This window comes from Anguilla rostrata, chromosome 10 (assembly GCF_018555375.3).
Source record: "Anguilla rostrata isolate EN2019 chromosome 10, ASM1855537v3, whole genome shotgun sequence".
Classification (NCBI taxonomy): domain Eukaryota; kingdom Metazoa; phylum Chordata; class Actinopteri; order Anguilliformes; family Anguillidae; genus Anguilla; species Anguilla rostrata.
The window spans coordinates 43,829,796-43,837,360 of record NC_057942.1 but is presented as its reverse complement, the minus strand read 5'-3'; positions in this window follow the sequence as shown (position 1 = coordinate 43,837,360).

The window sequence follows — 7,565 nt, the reverse complement described above, 5'->3', positions numbered from 1 at the left end:
AGGAAGGTGTGGATGTGTGGAGGGAAAAGATGATGTAACAGTTCCCAGATAATGCCAGCGCAAGTTTAACTCCGCTCCTCTTCTCCGTGACTGATGACTGGAGGGAGCGTATCTCCAGCAGAGCTGATAAGTGCGATCAGCGCATTAAACGCAGACCCGAGCGTGATAGGAACCCCAAGTTCCCCGCGTCAGTGCGAGCTGAAGGGAGAATTAGCATCCCCACATCACCACAGCAAACACAGCAGAGAGAGACACGTTACTGCCAGGGAGTCGATCGGGACAGCAGAGCGGGTTTGGGATGAGTGAGAGGAACGAAGTCCAGATCACGGAGGATCAAGTGGAGAATGGTGGGAGCGGAATGTGGGGGACCGGTGATGGGAAAGATTCGGAGGAATTCTCAGGGAGAGTAACCTGAGCCAGCCTGAAAATGAGAGCAGGGCAACAACAACAACAACAACAACAACAACAATAACAATAATAATAATAATAATAATAATAATAATAATAATAATAATAATAACAATAATAATAATATGCCCTGCAGATTGGCAACACCCGCCCAATGCATGCTGGGATATGCTCCAGCACCCCCCATGACCCGGACCAGGATAGATAATGGATGGATGGATAATAATAATTATAATTATAATAATAATAACTAGGAAGATAAAAAGTTAACAGATGGAGGAATATGACACTCAGAATATGGACAGGAACGTAAAAGACAGCATGAGGATTTGCTTTTATTTCATTCATGTGAATTAAGGAATACAATTAAGGTTGGGAGGAAGTGCCATGAAGGAAAATGCCAAGATGGAGACAGTCCAGAGGTGAGGCTAGTAAAGAGACCAGAGGAAGTAGCAGTATCAGCAAATGCACCAGGAACAAAATCAAAGAGAAAAAAGAGATAAAGAGGTCAAGAGTATATAAAAGGGTATAATAAAGACTATATTTAGTTCCGATTTTACACACTTAACTTATTTAATTATATAAATTCAAGTGTACTTTTGATTCGTCATGTTTAAGAATGTTTGTTTTATAATTCACACCATGAAATTAATAAACAAATTTATGGTATCATATTATCAGTTTGTTTTTGAAAAGCTTAAATCTTGCAATTCCCCATCGCCCCAGAAAATGTGCTCCTCTTTAAAAGTATTATGAATAGCAGAACCTTAACATTGGACAAGGAATCACATTGGACTCATATAACAGAAATCGTGGGCTATAATTCCCAACAGATAGCCATTTGCTGAAGAAATGAACAATGATGCCCAATCTAATCTAACTGGGATTTGGAAGTTGGCAGGTCAGAATTTGGTGGCTGTAAGGAATTTGTCATAATCTCATCCTCCAGCACTTCCAACAGGTAAGATATAGTGAAACTTCTTTATGCCAATTATAACATATCAGTGACATATTTAAGTAGAGTGCAGATACTGTAATGTCACTAAACCACCCTATACATTACTACATCTTATCGAGCTAGGAAGCCTTTGAAAGCTACAGGGCGAATTCATCTTGCATGTGGAAAGCTTTATGTGATGCAGGAGATTGTCCCCGCAAACCACCTTTAGGTTATTATCTGCAGTATGCCACTGTGTCCTGCCAAATGCTAACAACCGATGTTAAAAAACATGACAGTTTATATTCTGTCAAAAACAGTTCCTATTGTCGGAGTAAAAAATGTTATTGCTTCAGAAATATCTCTTCTACTAAAAAACTAAAAAAGAAAAGACAGTAATACTGTCACAAAAGGCACATGTGGACCCAATTCTTATTGTAAATGAAAACAGTCTGCTGTGGTAGGGGTATTTTGGTAAGGAAGGGGCATTCTACTAGCTGGATGAGGCAATGTCATTCCATATTCCAGTAGGCCAATCTGTAAGGAGGAAACAATGGTTTGTAAACAAAACAAATATAATTTTTGCCCAGTACCATTAAGTGAGTGGCTGTGCTTACAAATGTTGGGTTGCTGCCGTATTGCGAGCAGCGACGGTCTGCAAAGCTGTTGGCGTGTGCTCCAGGGACAACATACACGAAACATTCCATCGCCAATGCATTTCATACATGTCAATTTGTATGCATTGAATGATATTACTCTTTACCCAATCGAACATGTTTTATAGGGCCACCTGGTTGTTTGAGTCCTCTTCGTTTTCCTTTTTATTACCCTATAGCCAAATCCTACCCTGCAGTGAACACATAGAAAACCATAAGAAGAAATAAACCTCTCTACATCCTATTGGCCAAATCAGGAAGTATGAATGTGCGTTTGTCTTGTTTGTGTAAATTTTACAGTATCATTTTTATTACGTGAACTGTTGCCCTTTTATAAACGTTTACACTATTTACGCTCAAAGGGTAATTCACAGTTCACATATCATGATCTTACAAGGCAGATGTGCGTTATTTTGAAATATGATCAGAAAAGCCCAAACATGATGGACAGGCTGAGCAGTCCCCTGTCTAAAGGAAGCTGAGGGATTCCACAGACTGAGCTTGCATTCTTTTATATGACCCTCACATAAATCCATCCAAACGCTTGCAGGCACAGCTGCGATCTTCATTTTGGGATTTTAAAAAAAGGATCTCAAAAATGGCCAAGAACTGAACGCAGTCGGCCATATTTTTGTTTCTTTTACTTGGAGGAGCGAGGCTGTGGCAATGTTGAGAATAACCTCTGAAAAAGACTGTTCTTTGAAAAAGAATATCAAATTTCAGACCTCTGCCAAACTGCCATTTTAACTATAAATTTTATCACTGATTTGTTCTTTTCTCACAGTTCTGAATACCCAGCGTCTCATCACTGAAGTGCCGTCCATCAACACCAGTGTGTGCAGTCGAGCGAATGCGCTGCTCTGTAGCGTTTACCGGCAGCTGCTGCGTCCTTTCTGCTCCGTTTCTGGGAGAGGCTACGCTTCCTCACGCACCTCCCTACGCTCTACAGTTTGCAGTCTGTCCCTTTTCGCCCGTTTGTGCATAAAACTGTTTGGCACCTGTGCCTGCTGAACACCAAATGTTGAGTCTGTCGCCGGTGTCAGTCTCTGGTGTGCTGGTATCACCAACACCACCGGCAGATTCTTTAATGTTTTACCAGTGAAATGAAATTAATCCGCGCGTAGGAGAGTCGAGCTCGTCGGGCCACGGCACAGGAGAAAATGGTTAACGGCTCGCTCGCCGTTCGCCGCACATGAGGAAGCAATCGGAAACCGTCTGAAGCATTAAGCGCTTGATGATCAGATAATGGCGAGCGCTCTGGAGAGTCTGAGCTGTAATCCGGCGGGTTTCCACCGCCGTGCCCGGGGCAGGCCGGGCGGTGATGGCGGTGATGGCGGTGATGGCGGCCGCGGCCGAGCCGAGGGGCGAGCGAGACTGTTGTTTGTAATTACCCGTCCCGCAGACGCGCTCGGGGGGAGCTGCAGTGCCCGACTCCGCGCGGCGCTACAGAGGAACGACCACAGCCCGTTAGCCCGGAGACATTCCCACTGTCGCTAATTTCAGAAAGTTCTGGCCAGGTGCGTTTGCCCAACCTTTCAGCCCTCGCGCGTTTGTAGCATTTCATATTTTATTAGGTAAAAGGTGTTTATGTAATTGTAGCCATAAAGTCAATGATCAAATGTATAATATTCTTATTCATTTCTCTGTAAATTTACATTAAAAAAACAATGTCTTAATTTATGTTTCTGAATCTTAGGCAAAACAGTGTAACATTAATGGAAAGAAAAAGAAACCTTTTTTTGTAGCAGTGTCTCATGCAATTACCTTAAGGGAATGAGTGAATTATGAATTATTCAACACAAAGTCACCGTTCCAACACATCACTCGGTGTTGGAAACAAAACAAACAGAAGTGCAGCCAGCACGCATTTGCTTTTGAGCTATTCAGCTTTTCAGCTTTTCAGGTTTCTAATGTTGAGGAGAAGCAGAAGCAAGGGATTCTACTCTCTGATCAGGTACACAACTGGAGGAGACCTGACGGTTTGGTGCAGCAAAACTGCATTTTAAAATAAAATGTACCCTTTCAAAGAGGGTCGCTGGCCTATTGTGGGAAGGTTTAATTCCATCTGCTGGTTTTAAGTGACAATCTTGGCTTTCACTGGTGAAAAACATCGAATGCAGAAGTTCAGTGGCATGTTTTTACACCATTTGTCCTCAAGTGCTTTCGCAGTTCTGCAGATAGTAATAAGAGATATATTACATCTATTCAACCATTCCATGTTTTTCATGTGGTCACACCAGATGGGCCATGATGGCGAAAAGTGGTCTGGAGTCAAAATTTCCATTTCTCTCATAGTTAATGCATGCAGAAACCTATTTTTGCAAATGGCCTTGGACATTTTATTTCCCACAGTGGCGGTTTTTGCAAGGACTGATCTCACAGGTTGCACAGGTTTGACCGAAACCCTCTTCAGGAAAATATTTTCCTTCCACAGATCTCAATTATTTTACCATCAGATATCTGAGTAAGGCATCATTCGCACAGATGTTTGTCTGAGCGTGCGCATCTTAGCATGAATATTCAGCCACTGCTTTGGCCGAGGAATAACAGTGACTCATACGCAGCAGGTTTCTGTTTATTTATTGAAATGCACTTTCTCAGACACACCTGCGAAAAGCACATCGCGTGCGCAAAAGTTCCTCATAAAAATGTTCTGCAAGAATCCAGTGTTGATTAATATCAACATGGAAATGTAGAGGACATTAATGCATGTTTACGTTTAATTATTAGGCTGTCATGTCAAAGAAGCAGTTAACAGTTAGTTTTCATGCAGCTGAAACCTTGTTCCATGAAGTGTTTCTCCCAAGTGTTTCCTCAGAAATGGCCCAATTTGCCAAAGCAAGTCCAGAGATACCAGTGCATGGATGTCTGCAATTGCATTCATTTTACAATGTTAGTTACAATGTGGGTCCTCATGGAATACCTGTACAATAGTCCTGGACATATTAAGATGTTTATATTGTAATGAAGCAATATTCTGTTAAATATTATAGAGAGTGTAAAGTCATCCATTCATCCTTATTTCCACTGACTGCAATACCTGGTGTTTACGTTATTGTGGGGAAAAAGAGAAATAAGTGCATTTTGGAAGATTTTAGTTTCAACTGAATGTGAAGTTTCTGAGAAAAACATTGAACTGCAATGAAGATTAAGAACAACATTGTAAAAAATTTGACTATGAGTCAAATTCTCATTTAATATTGATTGGATTTGACCTATGTTAGTCACTTTGTAATGTTTTAACCACTCTGGAATGTTTCATGCCTGGGAGTGTTCTGGTCATATGTTTGGAAAAATTGAAAAGTAGCGGTTTATGGGCCTCCTGTAAATCCTTGCAGAGGGGCAAATGGTTTCTTTTATCAGGCCCCGGAGTCTGTCTGTCAGCCCCCGCTTCCCTTCCCTCTGCCGGCCTTAATTGTGGTGCGGAGACAAAGCACAACTGAGGAAGCGCTGATTAGATTGTGCTGTTTGTAGGGTGTGAGATAAGACACTGAGTGGAGACGGGAATGAGATAGGAGCTAGCACAGCGGCCACAATGTGTGTGTGTGTGTGTGTGTGTGTGAGAGAGAGAGTGTGTGTGTGTGTGTGTGACTCTATGTGTGTGTGCATGTGTGTGTGTGTGTGTGCGTGCGCACGGGTGTGTGTGGGGGGTTGGTAAATTCATTGGAAAGATAAGCAGAAGCTTCTTAACTCTTTGAAAGATTCACTGCTGTTTGGAGCCAGAAAGTGCTCCAGCTCACATCGGGTCCTGCTCTGCTTCCCTGGTCACGATGCACCACAGTCTGCAGATGTCAGACTGAAGCAGAAGTGATGATGGTGTGAGCGAGAGAGAAGAGAAGAGAAGAGAAGAGAAGAGAAGAGAAGAGAAGAGAAGAGAAGAGCCGGCTTAATGGAGCGATAGAGCAGTCACTGTGACTGCACTGGGCACTGAGGAAGGAGCCGGTCAGCCTCAGAATGCATCTCCTCCTCATCCTCCTGAGCCTGATCCAGACCATCAGGGCTTAGAACAGAATCGATGGAGTGAAGTGAGTGGCAGAGAGATGAGGCGAGATAGGTGAGGAGCAGGCGAGTGAGATGAGGGCAGGAGGTGGAGCGAGGCGAGGAGAGAGGCGAGGGAGGAGATGAGGCGAGGGTACTGGCTGCTCTTTATATATAACTGACTCCAGGTCTGATGGGGGCTGAGGGCGTTGCCGAGAGACACCAAACATTACTTCACTCAGCCAGTCGCAGGCTGTCTTTCTCCTGGCACCCAGCCTCACATGACTGACATGTTTGAAAGCCTCTGAAATGCATTTGTCTCTCGGTCATCATTAGAGACGGCGAGCGCGGCGTCCGCTTCTCGCGTGGGTTTCTCCATGGAAGACAGAGGTCGAGTTACTGAAACGCTAGATGACCACACAGCACCGCTCGGTCATTGAGCAGAGGGAAACGGAGAGGCTCCATTCGGATATCCATCAGACCGTATTATGTAATGCCAAGCCTGCTGTAGCCCTCAGCCAATGGGAGAGGTCGACACAAATATTTGGTATTAGGTCTTGATTGACGGCGATTGTGTTATCTCTTTTCTTACCGTTCGGGCTCCCGGTGCCTCTGGGAATACACGTGTACCAAGAGCCTGTGGGAGAACAGAGAGAGGGAGGAAAGAGATAGAATGAGAGAGGGAAAGAGAGAAGGAGATATTGAGCAAGGTAGAGAGAAAAGAGAGAGAGAGAGAAAAGAAGAGAGACAAAAACTCTAATAAATTCAGAACTCTGCGAGCCACGAGCTCAACGAAGACAAGAACCACCTGGACCAACTTGTCCGAAGGCTTATGGGTTCAAGCCAAACTGGAACCAGAACACCCTGGATCCAAACCGTAAACACAGAGATATCCTAAATCAACAACTGAAAAATCGAATTTGCCTTTTGAAAACAAATACACTGAAGACAAATGAAGAAAAAGTACAAAGGAAATTTGAATGCTGTCGAGGCTCTAAGCAGAAACATTCAACTGGCAGAATACCGAGATATAAAAAAAAAGACAAATTTGAACAAATCATAGACACAGCGAGCACAGAGAAGGGTGGGCACTCATAACACTGGGATTCCAGAGAAAAATCCCTCAGACAGAAACAGGTGACCGAGAAAAACGTGCTCTGTCTGCCATCCCGCTGAATTGCACAATTTTAAGGGAGGAATTTCCCCGAAATGTAAAAAACAGATCCTGAAATGTGTGGAAAATATCCGTCTTTCTTGGATAGGAGGAGATCACTTCAGATCCGTCGATCAGATACGACGGCTTTTTGGAAACAGACACCCCGAGGAACACCACCAAACTTCTCACCCATGAGAACAGAGAATTTACATATTTTACATGCCATTTATTCCATTAATATTTACGTGAAATCATTGTCACCGCTATTGTTCTAGCTATCATTACATAATATATTTAGATATTTATGTATTTTATATTTCATATTTGCTTTGCCAGGGCTGAGTATTACGAAGATATGGCATTACAGAACTTTTAAAATTTGAATCAGACAAACAGATAATATATATATTGTATATATATATATATAAGC